Source organism: Dermacentor variabilis, chromosome 7 (assembly GCF_050947875.1).
Source record: "Dermacentor variabilis isolate Ectoservices chromosome 7, ASM5094787v1, whole genome shotgun sequence".
NCBI lineage: Eukaryota > Metazoa > Arthropoda > Arachnida > Ixodida > Ixodidae > Dermacentor > Dermacentor variabilis.
This window is the reverse complement of record NC_134574.1, coordinates 52,994,201-53,014,930: the sequence shown is the minus strand read 5'-3', so window position 1 is coordinate 53,014,930 and position 20,730 is coordinate 52,994,201. Positions and strand designations below refer to the sequence as shown.

The 20,730-nt window shown below is 51.1% G+C and overlaps 1 protein-coding gene and 1 pseudogene across 2 annotated transcripts in view; one reads left to right on the top strand and one right to left on the bottom strand.

The window, feature by feature from the left end:
• The window catches only part of LOC142587437 (uncharacterized), a 249,503-nt gene that overhangs the window by 15,213 nt on the left and 213,560 nt on the right, over positions 1 to 20,730 (bottom strand). The gene's annotated exons all lie outside the window — the stretch shown is intronic.
• On the top strand, positions 11,166 to 11,872 carry LOC142588634 (uncharacterized; annotated as a pseudogene).

Sequence of the window (20,730 nt, the reverse complement as noted above, 5' to 3'; positions counted from 1 at the left end):
AAGTGTCATTTGTTGGTTTAGAGCATGTACACAGGATGGGAAGGAAGTTAGACATGCGACTCGCTTTCTTTTGAAAGCACGGTCAGAGCAGACAGACCGGTATGAGATCTCCGGCTGTAGTGATGTCAGACACACAATGTCAAGAAACGTACACCTATAGTACACATATGCAAAGAGCTTTCTGTACAAATTCTAAACGCAGCCAGCCATATGTGGCTTGGGGAGAAGCCCACTTCCAGTGTTATTCCCCCATATTGCTAAAGGAATTTCTGCAAAATATTATTTCTTTTCGTTGATTATGCTTATTCTCGATGTCTTTTGCACATTTAGGTATACAATCATTTGTTCTGTATTTATATGTGCAGTCATTATTGGGTTAAACAAATGAAGTGCTTCCAGTGAATGTGAATGTATAATTTTAGCGACTCTTGTTGCAATGTGTTGATCATTCCACAGTTTTTGTGAGACCACGAAACAGGAACTAGGTAGAATGAAAATCACTCTACAGTACCAAGAAGGAACCTTCAGCACTTATACGGTACCGCAGGATGCACTTCATCGACGCGGTGGCTGTGGTGTCCTTTTTATTATGGTGGTCTTGATCCTACTATAAAGAAATATTTCTGCTTTGCAAGTGCATTGCAGTGCTTCAGTACTATAGTTGCTTGCTGCGAAATGAAAGTGCAAGTATTACGTAGGGATCATGTGTTATGAGGCAGTTGCTAGGTGTGGTATGTCACAACACTAAATTGCCTGCGGCCACTGTAATTCGCTATTTTGTGTGGCGTTAACTTGACAGAAGATAGTGGCCATTATATGATGATGATGTGTGGTGTTTTATGGCGCAAGGGCCAGGTTTGACCAAAGAGCGCCATGACAGGTGGTAATGTTGACGATGTATTGTGGATGCCATGCACAATGAACTCATCATGGTAGATGTGATATGGCTGTAAAAGGGGCCAAAAAAAACTTACGCTGTAAGTGGAGTGGAATATATGGTGCTAAAATAATAACGGTCACTAGGATGTGATGTGGGCTATGGCAATGGGCTTTCGTTAAAACATGATGCAATAAAACATAACACTGACACCAGAGTTTCAAGAGAGCCCTTGAATGCAGGGCTGTTAGTCGTGTGCTTAAAAGTTGCCTGGCCAGATAATTTTCAGGGTGTCTGTTTCGGCTAAAAACTCTAACACTGTTAGCAGAATAAAAAGCGGTTTATCGCTAAGAAAAAATGCAGGGTGAAGAGGTAAATTCTCGCGATATGCAGCAGGGAAATACTTTTTCCTCTCTGTTTCTATTGCAGGGCACTGAATAAGAACATGGAGGACTGTGAGATTATTGCCGCACTTAACACAAGTTGGAGGATCACCCCCAGTCAAGAGATGAGAGTGGCTGCCATATGTGTGGCCTATCCTTAATCGGCAAAGAAGTACTTCCTTGTACCTTGCTATTTTCCCATTTATCCAGTTCCCCAGTTTTGGTTTTATTATGTGAAGCTTTGCTTTGCTTGCTTCAGTGCTTGCCGTTGCAAGTGATGGAGGTAGTAATAACCGCTCAATGTGAACAAACCTGGGAATATCGGGAGACACGATGTCGCCATGCAGCAGCGCTGAGTACTTCTGGGAGCCTTTGCAGAAGATCTTCATCCGTGACGTTTCGCACATAATCAAGTGCATCAAATAGCGTTTGAAAAAGCACATCTATGGAATGGTAAGACGAAATATGTGCATTTAGTTGCAACGGAGTTCAGAAAACTGTTTGGTCCTGTCAGGCTGGAGATCATCAGATCAACTTTGGAAATTATGTTGCGCTGTATGAGTCCAAAAAAGCAAACATACAAGATTCAGGTCAAAACTGACAAGAGCACATGCTGCACGACCCAATCTCCAGAAGATGAGCGTCCGACTTGGTACACAGGTGCCCACAAGTACACAGTACCCTTAAAGACGGCGCTTATCATTTTCGGTTATTTGTAACTAATTTATCAATGCACTTCTTTTGAAGCTATTTAGCCGTGGAACATCTATTGGCATCCGCATACACAGAGACGCCGTTGCTGAAGGCACGAGGGGTTCTGAGCGAACAGAAGCATTCGCCAAATTGCTTTATGACCTGGTTGATGCGCTTCACATAAAGCTATCTGAAGGAGGCATCAAAAGCAACTCAAAGGAAATCCAGGTACGCCAAAGTGCCATTTCATGCATGTTGATGCTTATTTACTGACATTTTACCTCATTCTTTCAGGTCATAAAAGACTTCATGGAAATGTTGAATGCCACAAAAAAGAACGCCGTGATGAAAGCTCTCAAGTTCTTTGCACCTCAACTAACCACAGAGTCTTTGCATTTTACTTTGTTGTCAACGCTTGACATCCGAGTTCTTACTGGATCAGGGTGCACACTATGTTTTGACGGCAAAGCCGAACCAGGACCCCTTGGAGGTGAAAATGTAATCCATAGTGATTTACGAGTTTTGAAGTGATGAAGTTGCTCGTAGCCTAACAAACTATGTATGTTTTCCAGCGCCACTTCGGACTTGTCCGTTCATTCGGAGGAGATGAACCTCACCCTACTGTGGTCAATTTCACTCAAATATTCCATCTTCTGAGTTTGCACACTCAGATAAAGACTGCTTTGCATGCAGGGTGTGCAAGGTTTGTGCAATGTGTACCAGCGAATGTGCTTGTCAGCATACAGGACACAGTGAGGAGGATGAGAGAGTTTTACTGCGCCAAACATGCTTCCTTGCGTGAATGCATAGAAGAAAGGCTACTGGAGATGACGTCGGAAACAGCCAGGGACACTGGAGAGCAGGACACGATGATTACTACTTCAAAGTGGAAGTGGACGATGCTATTCTCTATACTTGAGTGGATATGTTGTGCACAAATTTGAAAAGCACACATCATGCCTTCTGCGCTTAGACGACCTAAGCAGCCCAGTGCCCGTTGTTAGCTGTGATGCATATCTAACAACTCACAGACGTTTCAAGGAAGGCTGCTTGAAACATCCTACAGCTAAGATGTTGAGTGTGATGAAACTTGTATATGATGGTTTCTGTCACATTAGATGAGGCTGGTGCCTGCGAAAACATTTCTGGAAGGTGCTAGAACAGCTCGAAAAGTGCAATCTTGCTCGCTTCGGCTGTGGAGATCACATGCCAGCATTCACATGCCAGATATTGAACTTTACTTTGTCATTGTGACAATAATGCAATTTTTCTCCCGAGATTTTAGTTAAGTTAGTTAATTCGGGTTCAATGGCGCAAAAGGAACTAAGACCACGCTGCGCCAGCCACAAGATATTAAGCAATCAAATGTTAAAGTAGCGAAAGCTGTGTTACTAGAAGCGTTGCTGGTGACTGCATGACTTCCACTCGCCAAGCAGGGGTTTTATTCTGTGTAACTTGTTATATATGCAAGTCCCATTCTAGCGCCACTTTGATGCCAGGGCCTTATAAATCGCTCGGATACTGTCTTTGTATGGAAGTGCTTGCGTTATGCCTTCGTGCACTGCATGAACGCCCATCTATCTCCTGCTTCATTCCCTGGTATTCCAACATGGCTTGGGACCCAGCAGAATCCAATGGTTCTTCCGTATTTATTCTAGGCCAACATGTTTAGGATGTCACCAAGCGGGGCTTCAGACGCGGAGACAAGGTTTAGAGCTTTGAGTGCGCTTAACGAATCGGTACATACGATACCATTCATCTGCTTGTCGGTGGTAATTTGTTTTACTGCCGCCCATACCGCGTAAATTCGGTGGTAAAGAAAGACGGAAAGAAGAAAAATTATTTATCCGTATACTATTTTCCTAATTTTTTGTTATTATTCCGACACCTACGTGTTCTTGTGTTTTAGAGCCGTCAGTGTAAAATTCCGTGTAATTTTTATATTTTTTGCAATAGCACGCACCTCTTGTATTACTTGTTCTTGTGGAATGTCTTTTTTCTTTAGATGCGTTATTGTCCAGTCACATAGCTGTGAAAAGTACCATGGGGGCTATCTTGGAGGCCGTTCACCAACCTCATGAGGAAATTCATAAGTCTGACAGTATTCTTCGTGTCGTAAGATAAGTGACCGAATCATGTTCGGTTTGTCTGCGTAGTGTACCCGTGATTTGCATTGTTACGATGCTGTAACATATATCTTGTGGTGAGGACTGAATTCTCATTACGTAGGAAAGTGTAAGTAGTGCTCTGCGGTGCTGTAAGGAGGGCTCATTGCAGTCGACGTATAAACTTTGGACAGGTGATGCTCTGTAGGCACCGCTCGCCAGTCGTAGGCCGAGATTGTGAACTGGATCAAGCCGATTAATGTAGGACTGCCTAGCTGCACCATAAACTACACTACCGTAGTCGAGGAGGCTACGTACAAGAGACCGGTATGTACGCAATATACATATTCGGTCAGATCCCCAGTGCTTGTGCGACAAAACCTTGAGGATATTGTGTCAAAAGTTAGGCCTAAAAAGTTGTAGTCTTCTTTGACCGGCAACGTTATACCATACAATGTGAGAACTGGAGTGCAGTGTAACCCTCGCTTCTTGGAAAAAAGAACTGTAACAGTTTTGTGTGTTGAAAAACGAAAACCATTTTTGTCAGCCCATTGTGTGAGATTATTTATCGTTGTGTAGTTGTCTTTCGCAGGTGGGTAGATTTGAAGCGCGGCAAGCCACTTGCAAATCGTCGACATATATTGAGTGCATAACAGAGGTGTCGTGTTTGACCACAGTGTTTGCCAAGAAGAACTACAGATGGCGACACCGGCCCGTCTCATTGGCTAGCGGCGTAGTTCTCAGAGCACGCGAACGTGAATAAAGCAGTTGGTCACCAGAGTCTGCCTCGGCTGTTTTCTTGCTCTCGTACTCCTGCTACACGCGGGAACGCGAACGTCACAGGAGGAGAACACCACACGCGCTTGTCGAGGTCAGACGTGCCTAAACACTGCTCCACGGCACGTACTTCGACCCGAACCGCCGCCCCCAGCCGGGGGCCCCCGAGGCACCGCGAGCGGCACGGCTCGCCTCGAAACCCCGGTGCCTGCGGCTCCCCAGCTCCGGCGAGACGCTCGGCCGCCGCGACGGCGAAAACTGCCGGTCGCTGCTATCTCGAGTGCGCACGACTACACCAACGGCTTCATACAGCATGGAGGTTCAGGTGCAAGGTACCGACATGGACCCGAGCCAGTAGGACCCTCGGGACTGGACCCAAGTCCTGAGAATACAGGCGAATCACCGGAAAACCAGAAAAGCGACCCAAGGTCCAAGCGCCGATCCTACCGGTCGGGAATCGCAGTCAGTCGCGGGAAACGCGGGATACCGCCACAACTCCCGCACCACACAGCTCCTCGACGCAGCTACGCGTGCTCCGTACAGCTGCACAAAAGATCAAGCAACTGCCGGCTCTTCCCCCAGACGAATATAAAGTCGTCTTCCGCTCCCAGGCAGGCCTTGACCTGACGATGCTCCAGCCACGCTACCTCCTCACCGCTCTCACGCAGGCCGCTTCACTGACCGACCCATCTACGCTGACACTTCGAATTCACCCGGTCAATAACACTTGCATAGTGTCTGCGGCCAATCAAGATGACGCTCTCAAGCTTGTGCAACTCCAGCACATCATCTACGACCAACGTGAGTATGCCATGGCGGCATATATCGCACCCCCTGATGGCTCAGTTAGGGGAGTTATCACGAATGCCTACTGGAAAGAATCGCCGCAAGAGCTTCTAGCAGACTTGATCGCCCGCAACTCCTACGCGACTATACTAGATGCTCGACGGATGGGACTCACACGCTCGATACTTATCACCTTCGGTCAAGCCATCGTCCCCCGAAAAATTCTTTATGGCGGAGGGCTGCATCTGTGTACGCCTTACACACCAAGGGTCGAGACCTGTAGCAACTGCCGGACCATAGGCCACCGCACGGATGTCTGTATCCAACCTAGGACACACAAGTGCCCCAGATGCGGCGAGTCACACCCGAAGGAACCAAATCCAACATGCATTCCTGTCTGCATCATTTGCCAAGGCCCGCACTTGTCCGGAACCCGGGAATGCGAGCACCGCCACCTCCACAGGACAACGAAGCCTACCCCCGAACGCGAAGCACGATCCCGGCGACAAGAAGACCACCACTGACCGCGCAGTTCAGGATCCGAACGCCCGGAACCATCTGCCCGCCAACAAACAGGGCGCTCTAAGAGCTCGGACCGACCGACATGGGCGGACAAGCTGAAGACGCCCAACGTGAACACAAAACTGGCAAGCAACACCCCGCATACCCCGGACCCCCGCGACCAAGAGATTCGGGCTCTGCGTGTGGAGGTAAGCCGCCTCACAGCACTTTTAACACACAACCCCGTTCCCCCCTCCACACTCCAGCATCCCTCCCCAGAGCGAATCCTCCCACCCACTGTAGAATCACCCACCGCACCTGCCATACCCGCCTCACCCCCCCCCCCCCCATAAAAAGAAACGCACATCGGACTCGCATGCCGATTATCAGGCTGATCTCAAAGACTTGGAATTCAAATTTGACGCCAAATTGGTAGCTCTGGAGACGCGCCTCGAAACCAAGTTCACAACACTCGCCGAACAGCTATCTTCTCGCCTTGAGCAACAGATGGACACACTTTTCACACGCTTAAGCCTAACTCTCGAACGTACTTTTGCACAATTTGAGACGCGCCTTCAGAGGCTAGAAACAAATACCAGCTCTTCACAGGAGGTTTCCCCTACCTCCATCCTACACCTACCTACTCCTCCTATTCCACTACCACCACGAGAACCTATCCTCGCCCCACCCACGCTATAATATGGCGGGCCGGGATAATTCTACCCACCTATCACTAATTCAATGGAACTGCCGCGGCTTTCGGGGCAAGCGCGCGCCGCTGCAGCTCTTAATACCTACTCTCCCTGCCATACCTAAGATCCTTTTGTTACAGGACACACAACACCAAGCCAAACTTCCCAGTTACCACGCAGTACACTCAGACACCACCGCCAACCCTCGGGTATCCACACTGATACATCGCACTATTACCTACCAAGAACACACAATCACCTCCGCCACTCCGTGTGTCCTCATTGAAATCATCCCCACGAAACGTAATACACCTTCGATCTTTATTGCCAACATATACCACACCCCACGCCAAGCTATGACCACTCTCGATACTCTACTCCATAAAATTCATAGCATCGCGGGCCGAAATCCCCTACTCATAGGAGGCGACCTTAACTCTCAGCATACAGACTGGGGTTATCGGTACACCACAGCACGGGGTCGCAGGCTTTGGACTACTGTCCAAGACCTGTGCCTTACTACACATAACTTTCACACACCAACCCGAATTGGCAAAGTGTAACCATGGATACTAGTCCGGACCTTACACTTAGCCGTTGCTCTCAAAGGTATCTCGTGGTCACGAACGCAACACACACACGGAAGCGACCATTACATGATAGCCATCCAAATACCTCGCACACAACACAGCCCTCGACTCCTCACCGACAATCTTATCAAATGGGATGCGATCCGGTCCGCACGACAAGAACACCCAGACACCCCGATACAAGATATTGATCAGTGGGTCGCATCTCTCCTAAACGATATAACCGCACACACACAACACATTACCACGTCACCCGACACCCCAACACTGGACACGCGCCTAGCCCACCTCTGGGAGGCACACCACAGCATCCTAGAGATGGAAAAGCCAAAAACATAACAGAAAGCTCAAACGAAGACTGGCCACGCTACAGACACAAATCGCTGCACAAGCCGAGGAGCTGTGTCGTTCCAACTGGGGTCAGGTGTGCAACAGTATATCTGGCAACCTCTCTGCCAAGAACGCATGGCAACTCCTACGGCATCTTGTTGACCCCACACACTCGCGCACAGCATCACATCACATCACACGCCTCATCCACAACTCCACGCTCTCCCCCGACACCCTTCTGGACCAACTCCGGACAGAACACACGGCACCCGGCACCTCCCCCCCCCCCTCTACCACCCTACACAGGAGCCGCGAATGAGGCCCTTGACACCGATATTTCGGAACAAGAGGTCCGCATGGCCCTGCAAAACATCCGCATAAGCTCTGCACCGGGAAAGGACAGAATAACAAACTCTATGCTCCGTAACCTGGATGATCAATCTATCGCACAGATTACAGAATATTTTAATCAATGCTGGAGAGAAGGCACCCTGCCACAGTCCTGGCGCCATGCCAAAATTATCTTCATCGCGAAACAGAACAAACCCCACACGATATCAAACCTCCGCCCCATATCACTCACATCATGTCTCGGGAAGCTTCTGGAGCATGTTGCTTTAAACAAACTCAATCAGCATATGCACGACCACAACCTGTATCCGCACAGCATGGTGGGCTTCCGCCCAGGTCTCTCCGCCCAAGATGCAATGCTTCAATTGACGCACGACATCTTTGACCCTCTCATCCCCGCTCATACTAAAGCCGGCTTGGCCCTGGACTTGTCCAAGGCCTTTGATCGCGTAGAACACCAAGCGATCATGGCGGCTCTCTCCCCCCTCAATGTAGGCGCCCGCATGTACGCGTACATACAAGCGTTCCTCTCGGGACGCACGGCCGAGGTTCATATGGGCTCCCATGCGTCCCATCCGTACACCCTCAGCGGAGTGGGTACTCCGCAAGGTTCTGTCCTTTCCCCTTTTCTCTTCAATTCCACACTCATTGCCTTAGCCCATGCTCTTCAAAATATCCCTCACCTTCACCACACCCTCTATGCAGATGACATCACTCTGTGGACCACCCACGGCAGTGATGGTGACATAGAGGAAACCTTACAAACCGCTGCAAACATCACACAACAGCACGCACAAAGCATTGGTCTCTCCTGTTCCCGGGAAAAGTCTCAGATAATTTTCATGCGTCCCTCACCACGTACTCTTCATACCGCCCCAATCACCGTTACTCTGGCCGGACACCCCGTCCCGGAGGTCGACAGACTGCGGATCTTGGGCCTACACATCCAGAGCAACGGCCGGAACACTTTCACTATCCGGAAACTCAAGCGGGTGACGGAAGCGCTGTCGCACCTCATCCGAAGAGTTTCCGGCAAACACTATGGCATGAAGGAGCGCGATTTGTGTCGTCTCATTCATGCCTTCATACTTAGCCGTTTCCTCTACACAATACCATATCTTCGACTTCGACAAGAAGAAATCGCCACCCTAGATGCTATGCTTCGTAAAGCCCAGAAGGTGGCCCTACACCTCCCCCCTTACACGCAAACCACCAAACTTCTGCAGCTTGGGCTCCACAACACCACACACGAACTCATAGAGGCCCATAGACAAGCACAATACACTCGTTTAGCTCAATCTATCACAGGACGTTACATACTAGACGCTCTCCGAATTCACATACCAGCAGCCGACCCCACACTCCTATCAGTTCCCCGCCCCATACACACTCAGCTCACAGTAAAACCTCTCCCTCGGAACACCCACGCCACCTATCACTCGGCCCGCCGCAAAGCCCGCCCAAAAGCTCTACACAAATACTACGGTATCGAAGCTGACGCGGTATGGGTGGATGCGGCCTGCACGGGCGAAGACGCAGCCGTTAACAATACTCTCCAACCCATCGCAACTCTCCACCTTCCTGGCGCATCCACCCCGGAATCCTCGGAAGAAGCGGCGGTCGCGCTTGCCCTTACACACACTAATGCTCGGTACGTCCTTTCCGATTCAAAAACCGCACTCCTAAATTTTGCACGAGGACGAGTCCACGAGACCGCCTTCCGCATTCTCAGCTCGCCCTTCGCAAACCCGCCCCGCCAGGTGGAACTGATCTGGGTGCCTGCGCACTCTGGGAACCCCGGCAACGAAGCCGCCAATGACCACGCCCGAGGTCTCATCAACCGGGCGGCGGCGGAATCGGAGTCGAGCTCTTCCCGGGAGCGCATGCACTCTTTCAGCGAGCTGACCCAGGCATATCGCGCCGAACGTCAGTTATACCCCCCGCCCCACCAATCCCTTGGCAACTATCACCAAATACTATGGCGCCGCCTCCAGACCCGCACCCTTCCCTCTCCCTATTTCCTCTCCCGCATCCGCCCGGGAGCATACACCCCCTCGTGTGCTCAATGCACTCACCCCCATGCTACGCTTACCCACATTCCCCTTGAATGCCCGGCGGACCCTCCCCCGCGGGGCCCGGAGCTCCTGACTACATGGGAGGAATGGGAGACCCTTCTGCGCTCGACGGACCTGGCCAGGCAGAAGATCGCCACTGACCGGGCCGCCCACGTCATGGAACTCCATGAACTCACAAACGTGTAGCGCAGTGGGGTCGTGCGGGGACCCTGGGACCTACGTGCCCGAACCCCTTGGTCAATAAAGTTGTTTCTCTCTTCTCTCTCACAATGGCGAGGAGGAAGACGCGTTGAGCTGCTCACATAGCTCCGTTTCTAGCGTCGCTGCTGCCCTGAGCTGCGTTTCTGTACTTCGGAAATGCAGGCGTCGGCAAGCTGGAGCCGTTGGACGCGCAGACGAGGTGGGAAGAATACCGAGAGCGGGCTGTAGAGTACTTCAGAATAATAAGAAGAGTAAGAATGGGCTGGAGTGCGTTTGGCAAGCATTCTCAGATTATGAACAGCAGGTTGCCATTATCCTTCAAGAGAAAAGTGTATAACCAGCAGTGTCTTACCAGTACTCACGTACGGGGCAGAAACCTGGAGGCTTACGAAAAGGGTTCTACTTAGATTGAGGACGACGCAACGAGCTATGGAAAGAATGATGAATGTAACGTTAACGGATAAGAAAAGAGCAGATTGGGTGCGGGAACTATTTTATCTGTGCAACGTTTATCAAGCGTATTCTCTTGTCACTGTGCGCCGCGTATCTGATGCACGCGGTCATTGTTCACATGTGCTATTGTATCGCTAGCCAATCGCATGCCTCGGCTGCACCCATGCTCCCTTTATAAGGCGAAGCCACTGAATCGTTGCTGTCTGTTATGTTCATGTTGCTGTCCGAATAAATACTTGACTTCACGGCGTCTTTGGTCAACATGGCGACGAGGATGGGAGCGTTCGGGCAGAGGCAATGACCAAGCCCGAGGAAACGGCAACGACGCCACGGCAAGCGAGGACATCAGTGATGACCACCACCCTGGGATCTTTGGCCGAGTTCTGCCCAGACTCTGGCAATATCGAAGTCTACCTGGAAAGGTTCGACCTGTATGCAACCGCCAATGGAATAGACGCAAGTAAGAAGTTACAAGTCTTCTTACCAATCCTGGGTGAAAAAGCTTACGTGACTCTGCGTAGCCTGCTGCTGCCGAAGAAACCAACGGAAGTACGAAGAAGCTACAGAAGCTCTCCGAAAGCACTATGCTCCTAAACGATCAGTGGTTACCGATCGGTATCACTTTTACCAGCAAAAGAAAGAGCCGGATGAAAGCCTAAAACAGTTCATCGTCGAGCTGAAGAGACTGCTGCGACGTGCTCGTTTGGAATCTTTTTGGAAGAAGCGCTCCGGGATCGACTGATTGCTGGAATCAGGACGGATTCGATTCGATGCCGTCTTCTTGCCCTGTCAGACGACGAAGTCACCTGGGAGCGAGTATGCAAAATTGCACCGCCTTGGAAACGGCCCAGAAAGACACCCGAGAAATGCTACCGGAGGGGTCAACCGCCAGTCCTGCGGACGTTTACTGGCATCGGGAGCCCACCACGCAAGGCAGGCGACACGCGACGAAGACCGCTAGCAGCGAGCAGGTGCCCCCCAAAACGGTCCAAGGAAGCAACGTGGGAAAGGCATTGTTCGCGCCTGTCTTAGATGCGGCGGACTGCACGCGCCAGTGAGTTGTCCTTTTCTCAAAAGTATCTGCTTCAAATGCTCGAAGCCAGGGCATGTAGCGAAAATGTGCAAAACAAAGGCCGTACATAAAGTTGAGGAGACCTTGCCGTCAACAGACTTGCTGACTGTTAGTACGACTAACCAAGTTCATAGATCTCCGCCTATTGTACTTAAAGTAAAGGTAAACGGCAAGGAGATTCCGATGGAACTAGACACGGGAGCAGCTGTGACCTCAATGTCTGAAAGAGACTTTGATGAAAATTTTCCAAACTACCCATGTTCCAAAGACGACGAGCGTCTAGGAGTGTATAATGGCACTGCACTCAAAGTGAAAGGCGTAGCAAAGGTCAATGTGTCTTATCAGAACCGAAGCTACGATCTGCCTCTGATAGTCGCAAAGCAAGAAAATGAAGCCCGCATGCCGACGCTGTTAGGTTGCGATTGGATGACTACACTAAAAGTTGACCTGCAAAATGCTGTTCAGCAGTTGCAACGTGACGTGGATAACGTACAAGAGGGCAGGCAGATGGTAGCAGCGGAAGCTGAAAAGAAGTTGAAACAGTTGTACGGTGATGTGTTTGAGCCAGGCTATGGTTCTATCAAAGGATTCACTGGTAGTATACGAATGAAAACCGACGTGCATCCAACTTTTTGTAAGGCGAGACCAGTACCATATGCTTTGCGCCAACAAGTGGAGAATGAATTGCGTGACCTTGAGAAAGCTGGTGTGGTGTACAGAGTCAGGCACAGTGATTGGGCTACACCGCTAGTTATCGTGTCAAAGAAAACAGGAAAAGAAATTAAGATATGTGGGGATTAGAGTCACGGTCAATCGGGATATTGAACTTGACCACTATCCACATCCTCTGCCAGAGGACATATTCGCGTCACTGGTTGGAGGGACTGTGTTCACCTTACTAGATTTGTCGAAGGCTTACCTACAGCTTGAGCTGGATGAGCAGGCACAGCAACTGCTCACGGTGAATACGCACATGGGACTTTTCAGGTTCCGGCGATTGCTGTAAGGAGTGTGCAAGTGCACCTGCAATATTTCAGGCCGTGATGGACCAGGTTTTACAAAACATACCTGGGACAGCCTGTTACCTGGATGATGTGTTAATAGCAGGTAAAAACCTGACAGAGTGCTATCACCGTTCCCAGCAAGTGCTACAAGCGCTTAGTAAGCACCGCATTCGTGTAAACGCAGGGAAATGCAAATTTTTCCAAGAAAATGTTTGTTACTTGGGGCACGACCTAGACAAGCATGGCCTACACCCAGCAGCGGGAAAAGTAAAGGCGATTCAAGAAGCGCCAAAACCAAGTAATGTGACTCAGCTAAAGCCATTTTTTGGGCCTAGTAAACTACTACGCTAAATTTTTGCCTGACCTAGCAAATGTGCTAGAACCTCTCCACCAACTGTTGCGCAAGGGCAGCACATGGAAATGGTCGAGCCAGTGCGACGCATGTTTCAGTCACTGTAAAAATTTGATCAGTGAAGACACGGTCTTGGAACTGTATGATGCAACGAAGGAAATACAGCTGACATGTGACGCTTCTGCTTACGGCTTAGGCACAGTGCTGTCGCACGTGGTTGAGGGCGTAGAGCGACCGATCGCATTTGCATCGCGGACGATGACGCCTGCTGAGCGTAACTACGCGCAAGTGGAAAAAGAAGCGCTTGCAGTTGTTTTTGCAGTGAAGAAATTTCATAACTATCTGTACGGGCGTACTTTTAGTGTAATCAGTGATCACCAGTCGCTCACAGTCATATCTGAGGCAAAGCACCACACAAATGCAGTAGCTGCAGCTTGTGTGCACCGCTGGAGAATTTTTCTTGCAAACTACAGCTTTCGTATTTTGCACAGACCAGGAACAAAGATAGCCAATGCAGATGGTTTATCACGCCTTCCACTGCCGGAAGCCGGTGACGAGGCAGAAGAAATCTTTTATTTTTCGCCCGTCAATAAACTCCCCATAACTGCGAAAGATATCGAGCGTGAAACTGTGAAAGATCCAGTTCTCAGTGCTGTTCGTGAAATGGTATGGCACGGATGGCCGCGTGCTGTGGACGCTCATTATCAGCCTTTCTTCGTGAGACAATTTGAACTTTCAGTGGATTGTGGTTGTGTGGTGTGGAACAACAGAGTCGTGATACCACATTCGCTTCAAAGTGAAGTTATGTGTTTGTTGCATGAGCAACACATTGGCATTACAAAGATGAAAGCTCTTGCAAGGTCAATGGTTTGGTCGCCAAAGATAGACAACTGCTTGGAACAAACTGTAAAGCAGTGTGAAATTTGTCAAAGCACAAAATCTTTGGTGCCACTAGCGCTGCATTCATCTTGGAAGTGGTGCACAAGCAGTAGCTGGAACGCACCCCCTACTCATCGGCGGTGATTTCAACCTCGCCCATACAGGCTGGGGCTACGTTCGCACGGAAGCTGCAGCTCGCAACCTCTGGCAAGATTACCACGACTTAGGCCTTACGCTCATCACGGATCCCTCCTTTCCTACACGCCTCGGTACATCCACTACCCGGGACTCTACCCCCGACCTCACCTTCATCAAACATATCAACGATGCACACTGGACCAATACCCAGCAAGACCTGGGCAGCGACCATTATATCCTTGCTCTCTCTTTACCTCAACTCGCTGCCACCCCTGCCCCCACTAAAGTATTCACCATTACCGACTGGGACGTTTTTCGAAAAATACGCATAGGTTCTACCTCAGCAGAAGGCATTACAGACATTAACACCTGGATGCAAGCGCTACGCACTGATGTTCAAACGGCCACTCGGGTGGTAACTACAGATGCCTTAGTTGAACGCATGGATAGCCGCCTCGCCCATCTTCTGGAGGCTAAAGCCTCTATCCTAGCTCGATGGAAGGGGCAGCGCCTAAACCGTCGCCTTAGAACTAAGATCTCCAAACTGAACACAGCCATCGAGGAGCATTGTCAAACCCTCAGCCGGCAACAATGGACTGAGCTGTGTAACACGATGGATGGACAACTTCATCGCCCTTCCTCGTGGAAACTCCTCAAACATCTGCTTGATAATACCACCACCCGCACCACCCAACAGGATCGGCTGCAGAAGCTCCTTTATACGGAGACCCTTAAGCAAGGTCCACAACAGGTGCTTGACTACCTCTGCACCAGATATATCTCCAGGGGACAAGTCAGTCCACACAGGAATTACATCGGTAGCCCCAACCCTACACTGGACGCCGATTTCAGCGTATCTGAAATACATGCCGCTCTACGCAAGCTTAACGGTCGTTCTGCTCCAGGGCCAGACGGGGTCACTAACAAAAGCCTTCGCAATCTCGATGACGAGTCCGTGTCCCATCTGACTGACTACATCAACGACTGCTGGCGCAGTGGTGCCCTTCCAGCCGCCTGGAAGACTGCCAACGTTATCCTAATCCCAAAGCCTGGCAAACCATCTAGCCTCAATAACTTAAGGCCCATCTCCCTTACTTCATGCGTAGGCAAGGTGATGGAACACGCCTTCTTAGCACGCATCAACAGTCACCTCGAGGACAACTCTCTCTATCCCCACACCATCATTGGATTTCGCCCTCACCTTTCTACTCAAGACGCTATGTTGCAGCTCAAGCATCAAGTGCTAAACGATCGTTCCCGTAACATGAAAGCCATCCTCGGACTCGACCTCACTCAAGCCTTTGATAACATTTCCCATGCAGCTATCCTTGACCAGGTCTCCAACCTCCACCTGGGAGAGCGAGCCTACAATTACATCCGTGACTTTCTCTCCAATCGCACGGCTACCCTCTCGGCCGGGGATTTACGATCAGACCAGCTTCCCCTTGGCAGCAAAGGCACCCCGCAAGGTTCAGTTATCTCTCCCATGCTATTTAACTTAGTCATGATTGGCCTTGCCAAGCACCTACAGCAAGTCGACAATATCAACCATACCATCTACGCCGACGACATCACCATCTGGTCGTACCGAGGCAGTGATGGTCAAGTGGAATCAGCCCTCCAAACGGCGATTGACACGGTTGAAGCCTATCTCCAAGGGACCGGACTGCGCTGTTCGCCGGCTAAATCGGAGCTTTTGTTATACAGGCCCATTCAGCGGGGTCGCCCTCCCAAACACCAATCTGATCACCGACCCTGTGACGCCATCACCCTACGCCTTCAAGATGGCAGTCCTATCCCACACGTCCCTAGTATCCGGGTTCTCGGTCTCACCATCTCTACCAACGGCTCCAACGCCTTGGCTCTCAACAAGATCTGTGCCCAATCGCAAAACACCCTACGACTTCTTAAACGTATATCTAACCGACGAGGAGGACTCAAAGAAGAAAGCCTTCTCCGACTCGTCCAATCCTTTGTCATATGCCACATTACGTACGTTGCTGCGTACCTCAACTGGTACCGGGCTGAGCAAAATAAGCTCGACACCCTCATACGAGGGGTCTACAAGCAAGCACTTGGGCTCCCGCATTGCACCAGCACTGAACTCTTCAACCAACTGGGAGTTCACAACAACCTTTCCGAACTCATTGAAGCCCAACAACGCTCTCAGCTTGAACGGCTCACCCTTACTGAAACGGGGCGCTTTATTCTGTCCACGCTTGGCTTCACCTACCATCAGCAACAGGGCCCCAAACAACCGATCCCGACCGACATCCGTAGCTGGATCTACATAGACCCTATCCCTAGAAATATGCACCCTGAATATAACAGGGCCCGGCGCCAAGCTCGGGCCGGAGCTATCATAAAAGCCCTTGCCCACGTACCTGGCGTCACATTTGTTGATGCAGCCCAATACTCCCATGGCACACGATTTGTGGCCGTCACCACACGCGATGGAGCCCTACACCACGCCTGCAGCGTCACTACCCCCACTTCCGAGACGGCTGAAGAAGTGGCCATCGCCCTGGCCACTTTGGATCCCACCTGTCACACCATAGTGTGTGACTCTCGCTCAGCCGTTACTAACTTCAGCAAAGGCCGTATTTCTCCCCAAGCTCTTCGCATCCTCTGCCAGGCACCACACTCTAAAGACAGCATAATCTCCCTAACATGGATCCCGGCCCATGCGGGCCCTGTCCACCCACACCTCCCCAATCTCAACGAGGTCACCCACTCCATTGCGCGAGGTCTAGTCAACCGCGCCGGAGTCACTGGAGATGAGTTGGACACCAGGGACAGTCTGACAACTTATAACGATCTCGTTAAAGCATTTCACCTCAGTCGCCGGATCTTCCCCCCGCCTCACCCAAAGTTCAGCCGGGCGCAGGCTACCACCCTGCGTCTACTACAAACAAACACGTACCCTTCACCCGCCCGCCTCCACCTTATATTTCCGGACGTCTACACTACCCCCAACTGCCGGTGCTGTGGAATTCACCCGGCTACGCTTCCACATATGCTATGGGAGTGCCCAGCACAGTACACCCAGACTAACACCACGACTCTCTCGTCGAGGTTGCATGAGGCTCTGCGGAGCTCCGCCCTCGACGACCAAACCTGGGCGACCCAGCACGCCCGCGAGGCGGCGGCGAGGCAAGCCCTCGACGTCCCTTCGTGGGAGGCTTAGGCCCGGCCATCATAAAGTGCTGGTTCTACAATAACAGTTTATTCCTCCTCCCTTTAGCTGTAGATTCCTATTCCAAATGGTTGGAAATAAGAGTCATGACGTCAACGACCGCGCAAAGCACGATCGAAACAGTGCGCTCGTTGTTCGCAAGCCATGGCCTACCTAAAAAGGTAGTCACTGATAACGGGCCGCAGTTTCGTGCAAAAGAGTTTGAGGACTTCCTATTGTAAAACGGAGCACACGCTTACTCCGCCATATCATCCTCAGTCCAACGGTTCGGCCGAACGTGCGGTTCAAACAGAAACAGTCGCTGTTGAAGCAATTGCTGGAAGACCAGAGGAATAAAAGTTCCAGGTCACTGCAGCACAGAATTGATAATTTTCTGTTTGCTTATAGAACAACGCCGCATACATTCACCGGCCAAACACCAGCTGAACTCTTTGTGAGGAAGAAGTTGCGCACAAGGTTGTCGTTATTGAAACCAGATCTGCAGGATGCAATAAATGCCAAATCTGAGAGTAATGTACGTACTGCAAACAAGAGGAGGAGTTCACCCAGAGTATTTTCTGTTGGGGATAGAGTGTTTGTGCGTTCAGTACGTGGGCAACAGGTGAAATGGCGTCCAGGCAAAATTGTGGATGTGAAATCGGCAATGACATACCTTGTGGTTGTGGATGGACAGACGCGATTTGTGCACGCGGACCATTTGCGACATTCTTGTGTAAAGCCTGGCAGTGTTGTGAAAGAAAAGGATGCACCTTTGCCACATGCAAGTGAACTGCTTGAAAGTGAAAGTTTCCTTGCACCCGCCTCAAACCGGCCATTGTTGGATCGTAGTGATGGTGGCCCACTCTCACATGGAGCCCAAAGTGCATCAACGTCAGAACAAAACTATGCCGCTTCACCTGTGCTACCTAGGCGCAGCGCTCGTGATAAGCGGAAGCAGGATCGCCTGACGTATGACAGATTCTGATCTTGTTGGAGGGGAAGTTTTGTATTTGTGCAACGTTTATCAAGCGTATTCTCTTGTCACTGTGCGCCGCGTATCTGATGCACACGGTCATTGTTCACATGTGCTATTGTATCGCTAGCCAATCGCATGCCTCGGCTGCACCCATGCTCCCTTTATAAGGCGAAGCCACTGAATCGTTGCTGTCTGTTATGTTCATGTTGCTGTCCGAATAAATACTTGACTTCATGGCGTCTCTGGTCAACAGGAACAAACGCGAGGTAATGACATCTTAGTTTAAATCAAGAAAAAGAAATGGGGGGGGGGGGGGCATAGGCGGGACATGTAATAAGGAGGGAAGATAACCGATGGTCATTAAGGATTACGGACTGGATTCCAAGGGAAGGGAAGCGTAGCAGGGGACGGCAGAAAGTTAGATGGGCGTATGAGATTAAGAAGTGTGCAGGGAAAACGTGGCCGAAATTAGTACATGACCGGGGTAGTTAGAGAAGTATGGGAGAGGCCTTTTCCCTGCAGTGGGCGTAAACAGGCTGATGATGACATCTCGCATGCTGGACCACGCGGACACGGGTTTCAAGACGGTAGGCCCGGTTTTCGGCAATATACTGGACTTTGAATACACCAAACGGCCACGGAGCTAAGCCTAACGTTAGGCTTAACACGAGAACGGCGCTCGAGGGAAGCCAGGCCGCGTCGACGGCACCGACGCGGCTCGGGATGGACCCCCGCCGCTCGAACCCACCGAATTTCAAGCCCCTCATGAGCGGACCCACCCAGGATCCGCCCAAATCGCAAGAAGTGGACGACGATCGCTACAGCAACTACTCCGATGCCGAGCCCACCGGAGACGGAGAGTTCGAGGGCGCCGCCATGCAGCACGGCCAACCGGTACGTCAAATTCGTACGATACCTCCGAGCAATGGCAGATTTACACCTCAATACGCCAGAAAAAGCAGCAAAGGAGCGGAATGCGGAACGCCGCCATTTTAAACTCGAATGAGACCCTTAGCGGCGAAAACAATAGCAAGATGGCGATGGCCGCCTCGGCAGCGGGTGGCGCGAGCCGAGCAGCAGCAAGGCGTGCCAGCTGCGCGCAAAGGACAAAGACAGTCGAGACAAAGGCTACCGCAGCTTCCAAAGGGCGACGCAAAAATTATCAGACCAAAGAATGGCCTGCCGATCAAGGCGCTGAAGGCGATAGAAATCGCGCGAGCCATCACCGAGGGATGCAACAACTTCAAGGATGAAGACTTTATAGTCAGTCTAAGAACAGAACCGAACATTATCATCGCAAGTACTTCGAAAGAAGTAGCGAGGGTGATGCTGGGAATAACCAGCCTAGGGGTCAGAGGTCAAGCCTACGAAGTCAACAGATACGTGGCGATGCCGGAAGATGTCACGCGAGCCGTCATACACGGAATCCCCACTGGGAACGTCGACGGAAACGCTCAAGGCAAACATACGAGTCCGCACCCAGGGAGTTGTGGTGCTCACCGCAAGAATGCTAGGAAAATCGGAAGCGGCGGTCATCACCTTTGACGGCCCCATCATACCCAAGTACGTAATCTTCGCAGGCGCAGAATTCAGATGCTACCCATATCGACCGACGAGGCAGGTGTGCTACATTTGCTGCCAGCAAGGCCACCGCTCCGACGTCTGCCCGACGCCAAACGCCAAGGCGTGCAGGCAATACGGAATGCAGAACCCACCGGAGAACCACCAATGCCAAGCCAAGTGCCTGATATGCGGAGGCGACCACGCCACCGGATCCAGGTACTGTAAGGACCGCCTAAAGAAAGCTAGAGAGCTGCGAGGCCGACAACGCCAGTCGCAGCAGCAGCAACAGCAGCGCAGCGGCAGGGAGAAGGAACGGAGGCAACACCAACCGAGATGGTTCAGCTCGGACGGCGAACGCAGCTGGTCACGGAACGGGTCCTGGAGCCAGTCACTGAGCCGGTCCCGGTCCTTCCCACCCATGCCGCCCCCTGCCCCCAAGGGGCAGCAGCAGCAGAAAAAGAAGAAACCCAACGGCGGCACGAAGGTGAGCTGGGAAGCAGGCCCTCCCAAAACTCTGTTTCCCCACTCCGGTAACAATCAAAACAACAGAGAGAAACAGCTAGAGGAAGAAAACGGGGCACTCAGGCGAGAGCTAGAGATTAGCCGCAGAGCGCGAAGAGCATGATACAAAAATCAACGGGCTAATGCAGGAGATATAGGACCTCAGGTCAGGCAGCCCACCCAGCTCGCCACCACCACCCTCCCCCCCCCCCCCCCCGCAGTCAACCCACCGAAATGACACAGACCAATTTCACTA